This window comes from Marmota flaviventris, chromosome 6 (assembly GCF_047511675.1).
Source record: "Marmota flaviventris isolate mMarFla1 chromosome 6, mMarFla1.hap1, whole genome shotgun sequence".
Taxonomy (NCBI): domain Eukaryota; kingdom Metazoa; phylum Chordata; class Mammalia; order Rodentia; family Sciuridae; genus Marmota; species Marmota flaviventris.
Genome location: NC_092503.1, coordinates 63,255,979 through 63,277,910, shown reverse-complemented (window position 1 = coordinate 63,277,910; position 21,932 = coordinate 63,255,979). Strand labels below are relative to the sequence as shown.

Here is a 21,932-nt window from a genome sequence, read left to right as displayed (position 1 = left end):
AGTATTCTCCTTTCTGTGCCTGACTTATATAATTTCACATAATGTATTATAGGTTCATACACGTTTTCACAAATGACAAGGTTTCCTTCTTTTTTTAAGGTTGTATAATATTCCATTATATATAAATAGATACATTTTTTTCACCCATCATTTGTTGATGGACAATTAGGTTGCTTCGTTATCTTGGCTATTATGAATAATGCTACATGGAAGTGCAGATATTTTAGAACACTTTTTAATGAAATAAATTTTATTTTTAATTTTCAGAAGTAAAAAAATTACAACACTTTATATAAACTGTTATAGCATGACAGTTGATATCTAGTTAACCTCATACAACATTAATATTTTTTTTCCTTTTCTAAAAATACTCAAATACACTTGCATCACACACTTTAAAGGACATTCTAAAGATTGCTTGCATTTAAAAATTTCTGTGAATAACAAAATCTAGTGTATCCATGTTTTTCATGACACTTGCAGAATTGTTATATGTCAATTTTTAACGTCTTAGTAGAAACCTTATTTTTCACAATGAGAAAGCAGAAAAGAATATATAATCAAAAGGAACAAATCTGAATCATTTGTTCTCTTTGTCAAAAGATAGCAGATTAAGTATGGGGATCAACATAACCATAAACACAGACTATTTGTTTCTAAATTTTAGCTCTGGCTCAGGAGATAATAAACAATAATGTATAATTTATTGGTGAATATAAATTCCCTATGAAACTCCCCCCTATTTTATAGGGAAAGGAATTAGATTCAATGTTTAAGAGAAGAATCAGTGTAACACAATTTTTCTTTTATCACAACTCGAGAAATATCCACAGGAACCTCTTAGAAAACAGGTTATTGTCCATTCACCCCCTTTGCCAGGGTAGGCAATCCTAAATCCACATAAAGAAAATAATTCAAAACATTATTTTGTTGTTGTTCTCACACATGTTGCTTTTTTTCTGTGCAAAATTCAGATTAGATTCCTTTGGAAGATCATTTCTGCTACAGTTTGGATGTGGTTTAAGTGTATCCTTCAAGGGCTCACCTACTAGAAGCCTGGTCCCCAGTGCGTAGGTGTTAAGAGGTGATGGTACTTTTAAGAGGTGGGCCTTGTGAGAGGTCATTACAGGCCCCTCCCACTCTGTGGTGTCCTGTCTCACCATCACATGGTCTCTCCCTCCCACCACCATCCCCCACATGGATTTTCATTTCATCTGCTATAAAGTGATATAGCTAGAGGGGCCCTTGCCAGAACCAGTGGTATGCTACTTGTAGACTTTCAGCCTCCAAAAACATAAGCTAAATAAATGCCTTTTTTAAAGTAAGTAACCTAGCCTCAAGTATTTCATTATAGTAATTGAAAACAGACTAATAAAACTTCTATTTTATCAATTTAATGTAAAAGCAACCTTCAATTTTAAATAAAAATCATAACATCATTTTTTAAACTGCAAATGGTTCTCTGTGACAAAATAAGTTAAATAGCAAATTCTTGTATCTAGACAGTTATTTGCCACAATTAATGAGTGTGACTTAAAGCTCTCAAGTTATTCATTTTCAATTCAAGTAAAAACAATGATGCTATTGGAGTCATTCCTTCTTCTGAGTCTTTAATTCACCTTTAGTTCCAATTCCCCTTTTTCTTTGTCTATAGTTAAAAACAGATTTCTTCTTGCTCTTCTTAGAAATTGCCTCCATTAGCACAAAGTTTTCTCATTTGAATGGTTGGCAATTTCTTCAGATCAAAATTCCACTCCCTAAATTTTTTTTTAAATAATGATTTTTCCTGAATCATTTCTTTTTTTTTTATTGGTTGTTCAAAACATTACAAAACACTCCCTAAATTTTTCAGATTATTTGCATTGAAAATGTCTGGGATCTCAAGGCCATAGCCTTCCTACCACTCTGGCTCACGCTCCATCATCTGCTTGATGACTGTTTCCCCGGAATAGTTTGCCTTCCCTGCCCATCCTTGATGCTGTTATGTAACTCAATCTGCTCCAGCTCACTGCTGAATCTATTTAAGTGCCTTTCAGTTAATTCACGAACATCTTTCTTTGAATATCCCATTTAGAGGGATACAGATGATTTTGAAATCACTACAGTTTTTCACTGATAAGGTTGAAATGCAAGGTCTTTTCATTCTTCAATTCTTTTTTTTTTCCTCTCATAATCTGAGCTGCTTTTCTACTATATGGATGGATGACTTTTTCCCCCCAGCCTATATTTCTTCCCTTTTGTACTTCAGGGAGAAGGGTTCAGGAAAGCTGGCGAGGGTCACCACTATGGTGACCTCCAGGAGGCTGCAGAGAATCTCTGCACTTCAAACCTGACATTAACGGACCTGGTTTCAGCAACTAATACCGGTATTCTGGTCTGAGCACATGTGGACCCCATTTCTACAACACATTGATTTCATATCCTTTGTTTATATACCTAGAAATTAAATACTGGTTCATATGGTAGTTCTGTTTTTTAATTCTTTGAGGAAACTTCATACTGTTTTCCTCAATGGCTACACCAATTTACATTCCCACTAACAGTGTACAAGTGTTCCCTTTTCTCCACATCCTTACCAACACTTGCTTTTTGTCTTTTTGGCAGTTGTTTTAAGCCATAGCTTTTATGTACATGATGATAGCTAAGAATTACCATTACTCAGAAGTTAAGCTTTCTATATACCCTACCTCCTGTTAGATGATTCCCTAATAGTTCCATCTGTCTTTAAATGTTTTAACATAGAACTAGAGTTACATAGGTGTTGTATATGGTAAAATGTCATATAATTTCAACTGATGTCTAAAATGATGCAAAAGATCATCTTTTATTTTTATACTTTAGTGGAAATGGCAGAGATTGACAATTTTTCTCCACTGTTCATTGTCTCTTCTCTTTTAGTAACAGAAGAGAGCATTACAAACAGAAAACTGCATTTTCCCCAACCTTCTTTGCAGCTATGTTGGGTATATACCAATGTTTCTGAAAATGGGATATCATTGAAAGTTTTCTGTGGATCTTCCAACTTAGTGGGAATTGACTCAACTGGCATGAGCATCTCTTCTGTTCTTTCCCTTATTTCTACTACATGATGGCTGGTACCTCAGCAGCCCTCTTGGACAATGAGATAATCTTGCAGTTGGAAGTCATGCTTTAGGATGGCAAACCAAAAAGCTAAGAGAATCCTGGTGTCTAATAACCATAAACCTTGCACATCAGGGATCAGTTCCCTATTTCTAGACTTCTTTTGGGTGCAAGAGAAATAACATCTGTATCATTTAAGCCACTGATTTTTAAACTAGTCTTTTCTTTTACTGGCTACTAAGTGCATCATGCAATGCCTAACAGATACAGGAGGAAAAGCCCTGGTGCTAATAGAGAGTAATAATCATTTTTTGCTCTCCCTGGTTCTCATCTGAATTTATGACAAATTCATAACAGACAAAAAGAAAAACTCTGTCAAAGAAAGCCACATATCAAAAGTACATATCATCATTTTGGAGTGACATTTCTTGATTTGTGTACTAATTCTTATAACATGTATTCAACATGTGCTCTAGCCTAGTGTAAGCAAGACATTCACAATATCCCTCATACATTTAATAGTCTACTTAGAAATTGGTGACTGTGATTACATTTTTAGTAACTCAAATTCCTTTCAATGCTTCCTATAAGTGTCAGAGGCAAGACAGTTTGGTTACAACAAAGACAAAGGTTGAAATAAAATGTGAGAGAGATGAGGGGGGGAGAAAGCTGCTGATGTCTAGGACTCCATCAGTCTCACGTAGATGTCTGTTTCTTAGAAGGAATAAGTACGAAAAATACAAGGGAAAAGAAAGATTTAGATGAGGAAAATAGAAGAGAATAAAGAAAGAAAAATAAAAGAGATTTTTAAAATTCACCAGTTATGCCCTGACTCCTAATATAATGTGGCTGCAAAGCCCCTTGGGTCCCCTTTCTTAATTATTCTTTTTGCTTCTTCCTTGGGGCCAATGAGGCAAGGACTATAGAAAATCTAAGGGGATGATGGCAAGCACTATTCAACAATCAGAAGGGACACAGAAGGAAGGAAAAGGAAGAGGGGTTCCAGTCTCCTTCTCATGGTCAGAGAGAACTCATGAAGTTTGCTGTTTGCAGTGACTGTCATTAATATATATATTCCTCTGTTTGATTTCCATTTTAAATTCCTTTTCCTATTATGCAGAAAATTGAATGATATTAACATAAATAGTCAATTTAAATGTAAGATAACAATGATGAGAATGATTCAAACAGCAATGTCATGAATCTATTTTAAATTAACTTTGTAAAAATAGGTTTAAATTTCATTCAATGTATATTTTAACAGGGTTATAAATTCAGAAAATAACAATGGAAGTTCCAAATTTAAGAGTACCTCTAATCATAGCTAACAAGTTGCCAAGAGAGCAATTATACATGAATTTTAATGCCATTAATAGTAGTCGTTTCCAGCTGGAAAACTTAAGGGAAGAAAAATGTTTATCTTTTTCTCCAAATGTCAAGAAGAAATTAAAGCCTTCTGATGGTCATGGGAGATGGTGTTGGAGTGAGGTTCTGTCTTGTGTGTAATGCTTGCTTCTGTTATATAGAAAATGCAAAGAAGGGTGGGGCTGGGGCTCAGTGGTCCAGTGCTCACCTAGCATGTGCAAGGCCCTGGGTTCCATCATCAGCACCACATAAAAATAAATAAAATAAAGGTATTGCGTCCAACACTAAAAAAATAAATGTTTAAAAAAAGAAAATGCAAAGAAATAATGTTAAGGGGGAACAAAACCCAAGGGGATTCTTTCCCAGGACAACTGTTAAGAAGGTATTCCCCAAAATTACCCCAATAGAGTACCATCCAGCACCTACAAAATCAACAATGACCATAGTCACCCAGTGTAGCTCAAAAGACTTAATATGCCTCTAAAAAGATTTCAACTGTAAACTACATTTATTCAAAAACTTTGCTAATATGAATTGCTTATGTTACGGTTAAATGTGCTCTAGGTTTTCCTATTTTTTAATAAAAAGTATATATATATATAAATTAAATGTTTATTTTTTAGGTGTAGATGGATACAACACAATGCCTTTATTTTTATGTGGTGCTGAGGATTGAACCCAGGTCCTGCCCGTGCTAGGGGAACGCTCTACCGCTCAGCCACAATCCCAGCCCCCTATATATTTTATGATTATTTACAATGGTGAGGATGAGGAAGGAAGCAAAACACCTTTGTTCTCATTGTAATATAACAACAAAACTCTAAAAACAATTAAAATACTTGTCCCTTGGGCTAATGAAGAACAGAGAATACAAGGAAGCCTTGATTAACAGCACTCTAGAGAAAGAAACACCTCATAGGTGATAAGAGTTCTAGAAGTTTCCATCTCCAGGGCTGTTGCCTGTCTGTAGGGGATAGAGGGAGAAGTTGCCATAGATGAGGAAACTTTGCAGGAACAAAGACAGTCTGGGCAGACAGAATGGATTAGAATACAGAAGAGACCTAAATGCAAACTGCCTGAACACCCTTCTCTTTCCATCCTTAACCCTACCTTGAATTTTGCAAAGAAATTCAATGAAGAAAGGACTGGAAATTGGGGGTTCTTGCATGTACATTCTTGAGTCCTGAAAGAGATGAACTTAAAAGTCAACCAAAAATATCAGAAACCACAGGCTAACCCCTCCCTGCTTAAGTCCTGATAAGACCAAAACCAGAGGTGACACAGTAGTTTGGGGGTTGGGCTAATCATGAGCGATTTTAATCTAATTAAAACTGAAGCCCGATTTCAGAACTACACTGCTTTAGGAGAAATCTGAGTGAACTGGCTCAGCCTCACTGCCAGATAAAGGAAAAGGTTTAAACATTCTGGAAAATCAGTAAAATGAAATAAAAAGTGTCTCCTCAGCCCTCACTATTTATTATACAGTGTTCAGAGGACAGTACAAAATGACAAGACACGAGAACAAGAAGGAGAATGTAAGACATATTAAAGGAAAGCATATTTAATAAAAACATTGGAATTAGCAGAAGACTTTAAAATAATTATTTTGAATTTGCTAAGGAATTTACAGGAAACGATGGCCATAATGATAAAGAGGAGAGATATTTCGGGAAAACAAAACTATTTTTAAAGCACCAAAGCCACATTCTAGAAATGAATAATGTAGTATCTGAAATTAAAACAAAAACAACAAGCAAACAGACAAACATTGGATAGTCTTAAAAGCAGATGAGGCATTTCTAAAGGAAGAATCATGACCTTGAAAACAAGTCAACAGAAATTATTCAAACTGAGTCAGGAAGAGAAAAAAAGACTTTAAGAAAAACAAACAGAGCACCGGTCACAAGATATGAAGAGGACAAACTTATTTGTGCTTAAATAACAGCTATATCCATGCAGATACCATTCAGAAATGGAGACGCATTGAGGAGAGTGAGTGGTGCATCTCATGGTGGTATTCTTTTGTTTTTTATTTTTTAATCTGCCAAAAATCTATAATCAATTCAGAAGAAAAAGTGGGAAGAAATGAAGGTGATATAAAGACATTTTCAGATAAATGAAAGCTGAAAGAATTATGCAGCAGCAGATCCACACTATATCAGAAATGTTTCAGGGAAAGGAAACAATATCTGATGGAAATACGAGTATACACAAAGAAGAGGGCCAGACGGCAAATATTTGAATAAATATAAGTATTAATTTGTTTATTAGTTTTTAAAAAGCAGTTTACTATTACAAGCAGATATTAATAAAGCTTATGGAGTTTATTACATATGTAAAAGTCAAATTATTGACCACCATAGTGTGTGATGGTTAATTTCACATGTCAACTCACTTGTCTGGACTAAAAGGTGCCCAGATGGCTGGTAAAACATTATTTCTGGGTGTCTATGAGGATGTCTTTGGAAGAAATGAGCATTTGAATAGTGGTGTGAATAAAGAAGATACTTTCACCCATATAGTTAGCACCATCCAGTCCATCAAGGACCCCCACCCCCCAAAAAAAAGTAGGGAGGAAAAAAATTCACTATTCTCCTTATTTGAGCTAAGATATCTATCTTCTCTTGCCCCTTTAGACATTAGTAGTCCTAATTCTCAGGCTTTTGAACTCAGAGAAAACTTACACCATCAATGCTCATCCCCCATTCTCAGGCCTTGGGATTTAGACTGAATTACACCCCTGGTTTTCCTAGTTCTCCAGATTACAGGTGGCAGACTATGGAACTTCTTGCCTCCATAATGAAGTAAGCCAAGTGCCATAATAAATATAAATGTGTGCACACACACACATTCACACACACACACCCATTGTTTCTCTTCCTCTGGAGAAACCCTATTAATACAAACAGCCAAAAAAGAAGAAGTAGCAAATATGTTCAGTAAGACTGCAGGCCTACTGCATGGCAGTGTCCGAGACAGTACTAAAAAATGTCAGATTCCTGTAGGGATAAGAGTAGTGAGTTAGGAGGACTGCAAGGATCTGGACATCATGTTAGGTTAGAACAAGAGCATTTGATGAATTTTGACATAGTTGCTAAGTGTCCCACCTCTTAGATGGCAGAATAAGCAATAAAGGGAATTATGATTCTGAACTTAATTATGGCCAATAAGGCAACACTTGTTCATGAATTGAAAGTGACACAAATCTTGGAAGACAGTGACATTTGTGATAATAACAGAAGTGGACAGGTCTGGATGGTCAGAATCATCAATGCCATCAAACTGTGGGCTTCAGATCACCAGCAACGGTGAGACCTGTGAGAATGGCAGAATCCAGACCCCCACTACAGAATTGTGGAGTCAGACTCTGCATTTTAACAAAATCCTAAATGATTCCTCTTCAAATTAAAGTTCAGAATCCCTGCTCTAGGATGCTTTTTAAATTTGGATTCCTGAGTTCCCTGAAAGATTTGTTGAATTACTCACTGTGAAGATGACACCTAAAATCTGAATATTTGCTGCACTCACCAGGTTCATCTCTATACACTAATAGTTGCCTATCATTGTCATAAGATTAAGATTTTCCTAAGTCAATTCCTTAAAATGTAGTCCTTAGAGATGCTCCTTGAATAAAAAAAGGTTCTCAAGCAAAATGGGTGCTAGAAACTGTTTTATTCACTGTCTTTGAAACTGATGTTCTGAGAAGTCTTTCAGGAAAACATGCTGCAAGGTGAACCAGAGTTTCAGAGGTATTCAGTAACGGAAGTCCATTTTCTACTTACTTTCACCCCTCTTAACAGCAAAAGTTCATGAAATATTTCCATGCATGTTCTTTATGTATGTAACTTGGAAATTTTGAAACCTTCCAAGGTTTCAAAATTCTTGACTCCTAAAAGTTCAAAGGAAGTTCAGGAAGGATTCCCATGACTCAAGAATCCAAAAGAAAAACTGGTTCAGAATAGAATTTTTAAAATATACAGTAGTTCTCCACTATCCATAAGTAAGGGAGGTCTTAAGCATATGTTTCAAGACCCCCAATGGACACCTTAATCTATGGATAGTACAATATATATACACACACATAGTGTATATATATATAGTATGTGTGTGTATGTTTATATATAGTATACATACATAGTTTATATATATATACACACATAGTATATATATTGTAATATATATATATATATATATATATATATAACCTACACACACATACTATGTGTGTGTATGTGTGTGTATATATATTATACATATATGTATGTGTGTGTATCTACACATATATACACTATGCTTTTTCCTCAATAGGTACATCTATGATAAAGTTTGTTTACAAATTAAGCACAGTAAGAGATTAACAATAACTAATTACAAAATAGAGAAATTTGAATAACATACTATAATAAAATTCTAGCATTATTACCTTCATGTTTGGGGGCCATTATCTTTAAAAAATAAGGGTTACTTGTATACAAGCACAGTATAAGTACAACAATTGATCTGATAATGGAGACTGATACTAAATGACTAACGAATGGTTAGAGTAACTGCATGGAAAAACTGAACAAAGGCATGATTTGTGTCCCAGCCAGGCTGAAGCAGGATGGCAAAAGATTTCATCACACCATTCAGAATGACACACAATTTAAAAGTTGTGAGTTAATCTGGAATTTTCCATTTAATATTTCTAGTCTCTGGTTGACTACTTGTAACAGGAACTGTAAAAAGTGAAACTATGTAAGAGAGGTCACTTCTATATGTCATTCGATGGATACTGCAAACTGTGGCAATGCACAGGCAGGGAGAGGGAAATTCAAAGGACCACACAAGCTTCTCCTTGGAGGTCACTTTTAGATGGGCCTAGGACCAAGAATTTTAAGGATGACATTATAATAATGGACACTTAAGAACCAGAAAAAATCAAAGTTTGAAGCCATGGTTAAGGAAAACTGTTGTTTGTTGATTAATCTGGAATAGTAGAGAGATGTGTGCTCTCATATTGGTTCTGGCACTAGCCATATGTGGGGTGTCCAAGGGTCCCCTGTCCAGTGAGGGCCACACCTCTAAACAAGAGAGATAGTGTCCTTTATTTCTGAGCTTCCTGTTCTTGATTCCCAATGTTACTCATCTCACACTCAGATTAAATGAAATCCCTATTAAAAAACCAATGACACTCTTCACAGAACTAGAAAAAAAATAGTCCTAAAATTTATTTGGAAGAAAACCTAGAATATCAATACAATATTGAACAAGAAGAGTAATACTGAAGGCATCATATATCTGATCTCAAATTATACTACAGAGTTATAGTAATAAAAACAGCCATGATTTTGTGACATGAAGATCAATGGAATAAAAGACACAGAGACAAATTCACATAGATACAGTCAAATGATCCTCAACAAAGGTGCCAAAAACTATATTGGAGAAAAGACAGTCTTTTTAATACATAATCCTGAGAAAAACTCTATGTTCATATGTAGAAGAATGAAAATAGATCCTTTTTAATATTTTTTTTTTTTTTTTTAGTTTTCGGCGAACACAACATCTTTGTTTGTATGTGGTGCTGAGGATCGAACCCGGGCCTCACGCATGCCAGGCGAGTGTGCTACCGCTTGAGCCACAACCCCAGGCCCCTAAAAATAGATCCTTATCTTGTACCTTGTACAAAGTGGATCAATGTCCTGGGAATTAGATAAGAAACACTGCAAATTCTAGAAGAAAACATAGGGTCAATGTTCCCATATATTAGCACAGGCACCAACTTCTTTAATAAGATTCCCAAAGCTCAAGAAATATAAAAGCTTCTACAGGGAAAGGAAACAATTAAGAACATAAAAAGAGGGCTTACAGGATGGGACAAGATATTTACAGAATGAGACAAGATATTTACTCCTCTGGCAGGGAATTAATATCCAGAATATATAAAGAACTCAAAACTCTTAACACCAAAAAAAAAAACCAAATAACCCAATCAACAAATAGGCAAAAGAGCTAAAAAGATATTTCTCAAAAGAAGAAATTCAAATGATCAACAATAAATAAATTAAAAAAAAATTGTTCAACACTCTTAGCAATCAGAGAATTGCAAATTAACACTAAGATTTCATCTCACTCTGGCTAGAATGGCTATCATCAAGAATACAAATAATAATAAATGCTAGTGAGGATGTGCAAAAAAAGAAAAAGAAGCTACTCTCATGTACCTTTTTGTTGGTGGGACTGCAAAGTAATACCACCTCTTTGGAAAGTAGTGTGGAGATTCTTCAAGAGACTAGGAATGAACACACTATTTGACCCAGCTATCCCACTCTTTGAAATCTATCCCAAAGAACTAAAATAAACATACTATAGTGATATATGCAAAACAATGTTTATAGCAGCACAATTCACAATAGTCAAGTTATGGAACCAGCTGTGTTCCTGTCAACAGGTAAATTGGTAAAGAAATTGTATACACACACACACACAATGCAGTTTTACTCAGCCATAAAGAAGAATGAAATTATGTCATTTGCTGGTAAATGGATGGGACTGGAGAACATACTAAGTGAAGTAAACCAGACACAGAAAGTTGAGGGTCTAGTGTCTTCTCTTATACGTAAAAGCTAGAGAGAAATAAGGAATTTTTTTTTTTTAAAGAGAAAGTCTCATGAAAATAGAAGGGAGAACAGTGGAGTAGAGGAAGAGGATCCAGGAGGAGGGAGGAGGGAGAGAAGAAGGTAGTTCTGGGGAATTAAATGAAGCAAATTATGTTACATGCATTCAGAAATATGTCAAAATGAACCCACAATTATGTAAAACTATAATGCAATAATAAAACATAAAAAGAATAACTATACTCAAACTTATCACACTTCTTTTTCTGCCTTATTAGAATTTTGTGGGAATCAACACGAAGGGCATTGAATGCTTGTCATGTCTGGAAGCTATGCTTTGTAGCCCATCTACAATCATATATCAAAACAAAGATTTAGGTAGATTGATGATGTGCCTTCTCATTCTACATACCTCCAGGAGATGACTTCTTTTTTAGCTGCTTCTCTTCTTTCCCCTGAGTAAAGAAAATGGATTAAAGTTACATTGGAGAAGGAGGATACTTTCCAATAGTTCATAAAGTTGAAAAATCCACAAAAATAGAAATTTTGGGAAAATACTAAAAAGCCTGCACTTGCTATTCCTTGACTTAGAAAAATGTAATATTAGCACCAGTGTTTGCATTTGAGGTTTTATAATGCAGCTGATGGGCAAACAGCTTATTTCTCTAATTTTGTGGGAACACAAGCACATATTCATCAATTAACAATACAATAAAAATTTAAGGAATGAGACCTAGTAGAAATTCTGCTGTTGAATCACATGCTGTGACATAATCAATACACAAGTTCAACATGTTTTTTTCATATACTTTAAACATGGTTTTACTCCACATTTTTGACCCAAGCAAAAACCCTGCATTTTAATAGCATTTAATACATAAGTGCTATGTTTGTTAATCTCCATAATGATATGAAACTTATAAGCCACATCACAAATATGATTTTATTGCCATAATAACTAATAGCTAAAATTACAAAAATAACAATGTGCTACAATATTTTGGTGGTGATTAAAAACAGAAAGCCAGACTGTTAGGACTGCAAGAAAACTGTCAGAAAATAATAAAGCAGAGTTGACAAAACAGAGGCCAGCAGCCACATGCTGGACATTCACACCTTTACTTGATTTCTATTTGAAGTGAGCAGTGTATTTTAAATGGTACTGCTATTAGTAAATGTTAGGTTGATTGATACAAACAGCTTGGAGTCTTGCCCCCCATTTTATTCAATATTGAACTACTTGACCAAATACTTCAAACATTTAAGTTCGCAACTCTCCTCTTATCAAAACTTTTAAAACTAGAAAGGATATTGAGAATAATATAATTCAATGAATTCACAGGTTTTGGGGGACCAACAAAGGTCGTGAACTTTTTATGATAAGCCAAGACAATTTTTTCCTTCAAAAATAACTACTATCCATATACTATGATATCATAAAGCAAAGTTTATTTTTACAATAAAAAAGAGAACATCTTTTTCCAAGAAAGGCCACTTAGCAATCTTCCAGTAATAAATATATAATGATGTTAGATGTAACATTATCTTTTCCATTTTTTTAATTTGCCACTGACCAGTGAAAATTTCCTCATAGACTGACGCAGGCTCTCAGACTGGCGTCTGGAAGCCACTGACCTGGTTCAACTTTTCATTCTAGAAATGAGGATATGGCTTTGTGATGTTCCCAAAGTTGAGTGGCTGGTAACAGCCAAAGTCCATCTCCCACTTTCCAAGCCAAAACCAGGGTTCTACTTTATCAATTGCCAGAAGATGCTGTGTCAGAAGGCTTTTCTGGGGCAAGGAAAATTCTGGCTTGGGGTATAACCTTGCTAACAAACTTCTCCAAACTCCTATCCTAGTGCCTTCCACATTAGAAAATGTGACTAGAGTTCTTTGGTTCTGTCTTCTCCTTCTTTCAGCATGCAAGTTGCTGCATTGGCATGCAATGCCCCACTTAAGAATATGGAAATGTCACATGGAAGATGGTCAGATGTTGGCTGATGACACTCACAATTCCCTTTATAGCCCTCGCAAAGCCAGGCCCACTGATTCTCTCTCTGAGGCCAGGCCTAGAAAAGGGGATGCGAGTTTGCAGTATAGAAAACAACTTAGAGCCAAAAAATTAATTGAAAAACAAATTAAGTCTTTATTGTCATCTCTTGGAAATGCCAAAAAATTCATAAACCACAATAAATCTTTTCCAAAAAAAATTTATTTGCAGTCCTGGGCCCCCCTATTGCATGCACAGGTCCTCCAGGCCACAGCAGATCCTACTGCTCTTTCCTATTATTATTTGTATTTTTCATAGTAAGGAACCAAATAAAGAATGGATATAATTGATTGCTTACAGTCACATAAGTTATTTTAACACGACATATATAAATAGTTCCTTTATCCTTGTCCACGGCAGACTAGTCTGTGAAAACATTTTTAAGAGTAAGTTTTTGTCAACAGTATGCACTTACTACAAAGAAGGCATGGTTTTAGATGCCAGGAAAATAAGGATAAATAAGAGATAAGATCCTTGCCCTTGTATAGACCTTCCATGTAGGCTGGGTAGGGAGGAGAAGGAGTGTTCTTATACAGAGGTGAGAAGCAAACTGATAAATTGATGAGATAATGAATGAGAAGTGCTATAAAGAAAATGGAATAGAAAGATGTGATGTTCAGAGGCAGGAGTGGGTGTGCTTGTGGCTTCATAAGTCTGTTTGGACAGGGAGGCCTTCCTGAAAAGAAGATCTGGAGTCAGATCATTATAGGAGAAGAACGCAAGTATGAAAATTTCCTAAGATGTGAGATAAGGGGACATACTGATGGGGGTAGTGATCTTAATGTATTTATAAAACAAAAAGAAAGCCAATGATGGTAGAGCTATGAAGTGAGGTCAGTGGGGAATGCAGTGAGAAAGATATTCAGCACATAGTTCACATGGAAAGGTATTTGCCAAGGCAAGGAGTTGAATTTATTCTATGTATACTGGGAAGCATTGGAAGAATTTAAGCAAGGGAGAAAAGTATGAGCTGATTATTTTCTATAAAGATCACTTTGCTTGTTATACTGAAAATAAGGGAATTTGGGGGTTACTAAGGTATGTATAGCTAGGACCTAAGAAAACAACAACAAAATGCAGATTTCTTAGATAAGGGAAATACCAATAGAGAAAGGGATAAGTGAACAAATTCAGAAAATATGCTTAGATAGGGCAGACAAAATTTGCCAAGGAACTAGATGTGAAGGTGAGAAAAAGTGAAAGATAAATGGTGATGCCTGGTATTTGCATTAAGCAACAAGGTATAGTTGTACCATTTCCTAAGCTAGGAAAAATTGATTCAAAATAGAAAAAGATGGATGGAATCGTAGTTCAGATTTACCTGTGCTAAGTTTGAGATGCCTAGTGGACAGGTACGTAAAGATGTCAAAACTGGCATCTGGCATCTGCTGTGTTAAGAATCAGTTTGCTGCTTTCTTAGCTCAGAATATCTTCCTTCCCTTCTTCAGCAATTTCCTGTTCACCCTTCAAGTGTCAGTTCATATGCCCTTCTCTGACCAGTTAGCTTCTCTCTTCTCATATGTCTATTTCAGCATTGATCATGAGGAAGAGGCAGAACATGAATGGTTTCAAGAGCTATTTGAGGAGGTAGACATCAGCAGGAGGTAGTGATTGTTTGATGCAAGGTGTGGAGGGTGAGCAGGTGTCAACAGGGATTCCCTGGATTCTGGCTTGTCCATCAGTATAAATGATGGTACTATTCACTGAGATACAGAATGCTAGAATGGAATGAGGCTTAGGAGGACAAAGAAAGAATCAGAGACCATTTTTAATAGCATTTAATTTGAGGTGCATATTAGGCAGCCATATAAAGATGTGGAGAGGACAGCTGGCTATTAGGGTCTGCCATGATTTTCAGAGACAATAATTATGTGAAGAACAATAGGGGTAAAGAGAGAGCTTAGAGCAATAAAATAGAGATTAGGAGCAAGTATTAAGAAGATCCAACATGTAAAGTTTGGTTAAAAGAAGGTAGGTCTGAAAAGTAGATTGGGAAAAGAACATCCAAACAAATAAGAGAAGAATTAGGAAAATATTAGATCATGGAAACCAAGAGGAAATAGATTTTTGGGAAAGAGGGATTGGTCAACAGTGTTAAATGCTGCATAGAAGTATCTACTAATAAGCCAAACCTATTATTCTGCTAGTGAATAATGTATGCTAGTGACAGATGACACCAGCTTCCCTACATTCTGTGATGTCATGGATCCAGCTTGAATTGGCACAGTCTAAGTATTCTCATCATGGAAATCAGCAAGTGCTACAAATTAGGGCTTCTTCTACCTATGCTCTACCCACTGACTGAGGCTGGACACTGGAGTCATTAGGGAGCTAATAAATATACCAGTTCTGGGTCCCATTTCCAAACAGGGTAATTTATTTACTCTGGGTGGGCCCTACACACATGGTATTCTTACATGATCCCTGGAAATTCAATTCAATTATACAAGTAAGATCAAGAACCACAGATCCATGAGGAATTAAAGACCCATGCATTTGGTGTGCAGAGAACATAATATTGATGTCCAGGAAGCAATAAAATATATTAGTCCATAGGATATAGTTCAGGATTCCAGTTACGAAAGACTGGAAGTGACACACTCTGAGCAGGCGTAGTGTGAAGTCACAAGTTAGGTCAAGGAAGAAAGAAAACAACTATATGTCTAGGTAGGCACAGTTCAGAATCTTTTCACCAGCCTTCTTGTCACAGAATACAGCCTAAAAATTGTCCAACTCACAAAGGAGAGTAGAGTTTAGCCAAGTTATAAATAGAAACTTCCATCTGTAAATATTGTCCAGCTGTACCTAAAACCTGGCTTTACCCCTGAGCTTTATAGGAGCCAATAAATCCTCCTCATACATTGGGGTCCTCTGTTACTTGTACCTGAAAGTTTTGGGGTTTTTTTTTTTGTCATTAGAGGGGTATGAACAGTGATCTCCTTTTTTATCTTGTCTTATATTCAGAAAAAAATTTATTACAAATAAAAACGATGCCTACTCATGGCATAGGTGAGCAGTACAAACTGCAGTCATTGATCTGCCATATCAGTGAAGACCCAAAATGTTCAATATTCTCCTCTCTTCTGTTATTGAATCACACTTTTTTTGTTTTATGCTGGCAACATTTCCTATTGATTTATAAATAAATATCTGTGACATTTATATTACCTAATATGGAGGAGTACACACAGGACTCTGATTTTATCTTACAATGAAGTAGTTTTATAGAAAAGTTAGTCAAGTATTTTTATTTTGGATAAGTGGGGGTGAGTTAAGAAATATACCCACTGTTAGGGTTCCTACTGTGTTGCCTATAAAATTCAAAATAGCCCATATTCTGGGTTTCTTTTAGGTAAATAATTTTAGTTCGTTTCAAGAGGAGTGAGCAAGGCAACTTGAAAGATCACTTGTCCTGCTTTCAGAACTCATGGCAATTTTATAAGAGGTAAGTGGAGGGGGAAAGAGCCTCTTAACCAATTAGCCACAAGGCCACACAATAGCTTAGAATTAAAATTACCCAGACATGAGGATCCAAGAAGGGTCTCATTTATGTCATCAAAGAGGTTCTATTGCTATTGAAATGAGTAAGAGGGTAACAGTTTTAATGGTCCTATAATAAAGTGATTAAGATTATATGAAAGTAGGTAGGACCAAAAGTCTCTACAAGTGGTGGAGACTTAATGAGGCTTTTTACCTGGTCTATTTTCCAATTCAAATTATTCTGTGGGTAGTATTATAATGTAAGAAGAGGATTTTTCAACTGTCTGAGTTTTCTTTTGTCTTCTTCAGAGGTAATATATGTTTAGTTTGGTTTTATAAAAGGCTATGTGAGCTTAAATCAATACACTAACAGAACCTCCTAATGTCCTCCAGATATTTTTTAGAATTCAGAAGAAAGTGAAATAGAAAAATGATGGCAACACAGGGAAAATTAAGTTCCTTTTTCTAAAGCTATATCAGTATTTGGACTAACAAAATTACTTTTCTAACCAAAAAAAATTTAAAAGCTATAAAACAGTTCTGTGATTGGTTCGTTATTTTTATAGCCAAAGTTTGCTCTTCTGATATTTTAGGTCAAACCAAAGAAGTAGAGATCATTGTTGAGTAAGTTAAATCTACACAAGATTTCTCCTGATTATCAGTCATAAAACTATTCTAATATCTTTCTTTGATGGGTTGATAAAAATGTATGTTTCTTCCTTCAGCTCCAAGAATGGACTGTATTCATAGAATTTAAAACTCATTTTATGGACATTACTAGAGACTCATGAACTCTGAGGAAAAGAATTGCTTTGCTTCACTTTGGCATGTTACTTTTGTTTTGGAAATATTTAAGGAAAAATGTCTATGTCTTGGATTTTGTTGGATGTTTCTCAACCTTTGTTTTTTCATTACCTTCTTCCTAAGGAGAAATTTTTTCTTTTAATCAGTGAATTTAAATTACATAATTTATTTAATGAATTAAATTTTAAATTAAATTAAATGTCTTCCTACTGAGAACAATTAAAGTCTAATCAAGAAGATTTGTTGGGTAGAGTTGCACATCAGAGGCCTACAAACCACTGTAGTATCTAAGATTCTTTTCACTCCCTCTTTAAAGAGTCAATTTTCACCTCTTTGCAGGATTAAAGCTGAGATACACATTCTAACTAAAAATGAGCAAAGTAGGCTCCTTGTAAGAATCCTAAAGAATCTCCCAAAACCCAATTATAGTAAGTACAACTAGGCTCCAAGCTCCAACCAAAATGCAAAGCCATTCAGCCAAAAGCTGGCTTCACCATTTCTTATCTCAGTTTTCTATTTTTTGTTTGTTTCTTTGCTTTTTCAGGTACTGGGAATTGAACCTATGGAAATTCTACCACTGAGATACATCCCTAGCCCTTTTCACTTTTTATTTTGAGGCAGAGTCTCACTAAGTTGCTCATTTCGGTCTTGAACTTGCAACCCTCCTGCTTTAGTCTCCAGAGTAGCTGGGATTACAGGTATGCACTGCCATGTTAAGCTAAGTTTTATCTATATCATCTTTTCCTTTCTGCTTCTACTGATCTGAACAAGCAGCCACCCAAATGACACATTCACATATACTCTGGAATAGAGAATACGTCGTGTTATTCATCTCTTATTAGTCTGATGGGAAGGGAAACCCTATCAACAGGAGGGTCATCTCAAATTTAGGTGTCCAAGGGAATCCCCTAAAGAACTTACTAAAATTCAGATACATGTGGATTTTTTTTATGTAAGAACACATACAGTATAGATTATTCATTCTATTTCTCTACTTTCTTCCCTAAATTCTCATTCATAGAATTGTTTTTAGTACTGCCTCTTTGCAGAGATGATATAAATAATTAACTAAAGGTGCCCTATTGTGCTGTTCTATCTTGCTGCCAACAGGACTTTCCTCCACCTGGATTTTAAGCAGAAAGTGCATAGATTGCTGAGAAGACAGCTCATAGTTGAAAAAAAAAAATGATGTTTCATTTTTGAGATTCTCAGCTCAAGCAGGCACACTCTCAAATACATGCCATTCACAACAGCGAGGCTGTCATGGTGGTGTGAGAGAGCAGGAGGGGGCAGGAGAATGAGGGGAACCCTATCTGAGAAGGAGGGAGGGACACTGTGTTATCCCTTCTTCAAAGGAGCTTTGCAGCCGGAATAGGGGCAGTGGTGGGGAGAAGAAAGTGGGGAAGAGAGGTACCCAAGAGCATTTCTTCTGAAGTTTTTTAGATGATTCTGAATAATAAAGAAAATGAATTTTGTATCTCATTTGGTGGTTGCTTTCTGGTAAACCTGCACCACATCTGCTAGTGCAAGATATGTGCTATTGCAAGAATAAAGAACAGCAGTGACATGGAGTGGCTAACCTTAGAAAGCCTGAGCAAAGTCTGCTCCTGACAGGTAAAAGTGTATTGAACAATGTCACAGAAATTAGACTGGAGGACCAAATACTAGGTGTCACCAAGAACTATCCAATGGGGATGTGGAGACCCCAACAGAGGTCAGCAATAGACCTCACTGAGAGAGGTGGAACAAAATGGCTGTGCCTTCCTAGGATTGCTTACACCGAGGAACCTCTCATGTGCTACAACAGTGAGCCAATATTGTTCACAGTCCTGGACTTAGTTGCTACTGCAAGCCCTAGCAGCTGTACAAACCAGTCAAAGCTGGGAGAGGAGGCCACCTGATTACATTCACCCTGCTTCCAACCCACCTCACACTTTGAGGTGAGGGCTAGACCCATTGGATTTCTAAGGGAAAAGAAAACAAAAAATTCAGCTCTGAACTTGACAGAGACTGAAATAATACTGTTAATAATACCTGTACTAGAATGGAATGATTTCACGGATCATACTGACCATCCAAAAAATACTGAATCTTAACACAAAAATGTCCAACTATAACGGGATTAAGTTCTCTGAGTCTAAGCAAGAAAGAAAACAGATAAAAGAAGTTCAAAACAAAGATAAATTTATTCTTATACAATTTTATTTGCAACTGCCCAAATCACACTTGTTATACTCTCTTGACTTCCAGCGGTAATGTTCATAGAAGATATGAAAGCACTAGATTGATTTATAATAAAAGTCCTTAAAATGCAGACTTTCTACAAAAAAAAATTTCAATGAATCTCAATTCTATTAGCTTTAGTTTCTCTGAGAAACAAATTATGAAAAGAAAATCCTTCTCTCTCTACAGTTTTGGATTAAATGGAGAATGAATTGTAAGGAAAAATTACATCAGGAAATGTTATGGGCCTTTGTTCCTGGACTTTATAGAAACAAGCTGGCTATGGGGAGTAAAGCTGGCTTGTCATAGTGATGGGACTCTGCAGAGTCAAGCCACAAACAACAGGCAAAATACAGGAGACAAAGAGCAAGCTTTAAAACCCACCACCCCAGTGTTTTCTACCTCCTTTTTAAATATCACATTGTTTTTCCCCCCTGAGGATTTATACAAACTGCCATTTTTAATTTTTTTACAACTATATCCTATTTCACAGTACAAATACATCATCATTTTTTAAACCTAGTTCTCTGTTTTTAACATTTCAATTGCTCTTTCCTTTCCACCCTCTATTCTCCCCTCTCTCCCTCCCTCCCTCCCTCTTTTCTTTTCTTCCTTTCTTCCTTTTCTCTTACATTTAATGTGCCAATGAATATTCTCCACTGAAGTTGCATGCATATTTCTCTGTATTAGATACCAAAAGGAATACTTTCTTTCTAAAAAATCTCTGAATTTTAAGTTTAGATAAATATGCCAAGTTCCCTTTCTAAAAGCATTTCCATTTCACACACTCAGAAACACTGTTTCTTTTCTCCATTCTCAAACTTTTAAATGCTTGTCTGAAGAACACATTCATATTGCATTGTTGTTTAAACTTCCTTTTCCCTATTAACAGTAATGGTGAAGCCTTCTTAAATTTATATACCAATGGTTATACCTAGTAATTACTTTTTGGGGTCATATCCATCCAATATATGCAAACAATAATGGTAAATGTGTGAAAACATATTATCCTGACTATTAATACAGTGTTTAGCTTTTAAACTATCAAAGTACTAAATTCTATTAACAAACATCTTGCTATTGAATTCTTTGCTCAGTTACTTCACTAGGATATGACTAATGGTCTTTTTCCCATTCACTTTTCTTACCATTCAACTGACCCTTTCAAGCTGAAGCTTTGTGTTTTAGATTGGAGGGGTTTTTTTTCCCTATGATTTGTATCACTTCTCCACATTTCCTTGACTCTCTACTATACCAAACAAACAAACAAAAAACCCAGTCGGATGGATTTTGGACCTCAGATATTGAGCCTCTATGCCTCACACAACTTTAAAGTCTAAACTTTTTTTTTTTACCAGATTAGTAATGTTTTTACTTCTGTCCTTTTTATTATATAGCCCTTCTGTTAATTTTTAAATTTAAGAAAGTGAAATTTTAGTTTCCATTAATTCTGCATTTTCTGATTACTGGTTTTTTTTTTCATAGATGTGTGCTGTGCTTTTATGAATCCATAGTCTTTTGAATTTTATTGATGATATCAATTGGGACTGATTTACTGTTTTCTTCAGTTTTCTGTGTTATCTCTGTTGCCAACCATTATGTGAGTTCCCTGGGTTCTTCCTTTTATACTGTTAGTTTTTATCCAACGCCCAGTGATCCTTTGTTGCCCATTTATTTTATGAATAATATACCACGATTAACATATAGAACAGAGTGGGTGTTCTCAATTTCTCCATTGTGCTTCTCTACTGCCTAGAGGAGGATTCCCCAGTCAGCCTGCCTGCTTTACACCCACATCCTCCAAACCCTCTCTCTTGATAAAATAAAAAGTACTTGAGCTACTCAAGAATGTTGGTGTATTTGCCTCTTACCCCACATCTATCATGAGATTTAGCAATTTGTCAGATCCCATGTCTTTACTTTCCTTAGAGGGCAGGTATTCTGTTTTGCCTGTGGCAAAAGTACCTCCAGTCACCTTTTGTAAAGGGTGAGAGAACAAAGGAGGAGGTCTAGCCTGCATATTCTAAAGCAGGTTAAAGATTCTCCCAAAGAGGTCTCCCACAACTTTTACCCTCTTCTTATCAGGTCTGCTGAGAAGCTGATCCGGAGAAATTTAAGTTCAGAGGGAATTTCTTCTTCATTTGTATTGGGCTGTGGAGTCCTGTGCTTTTGCCAATCCTATCACTTCAATTTTCAATAGTCCAGAAATTTCTTAGTTTCTGGCAGAAGAGGATGTTCTTTCTTATTTACCAGCTCTGTGACATGTTCATAACTTTTCAGTAATTTTAATATCTTTTTGTGCACAAAGGAAGAAAGTATATATGTGCTGT

At 35.8% G+C, this 21,932-nt stretch overlaps 1 long non-coding RNA gene and 1 pseudogene across 1 annotated transcript in view; one reads left to right on the top strand and one right to left on the bottom strand.

The window, feature by feature from the left end:
* Positions 1-2,249, bottom strand: part of LOC114084656 (translation machinery-associated protein 16-like) — a 37,201-nt pseudogene extending 34,952 nt beyond the window's left edge.
* Positions 1-21,932, top strand: part of LOC114084655 (uncharacterized) — a 112,911-nt gene that overhangs the window by 52,701 nt on the left and 38,278 nt on the right. The window lies entirely within an intron of this gene.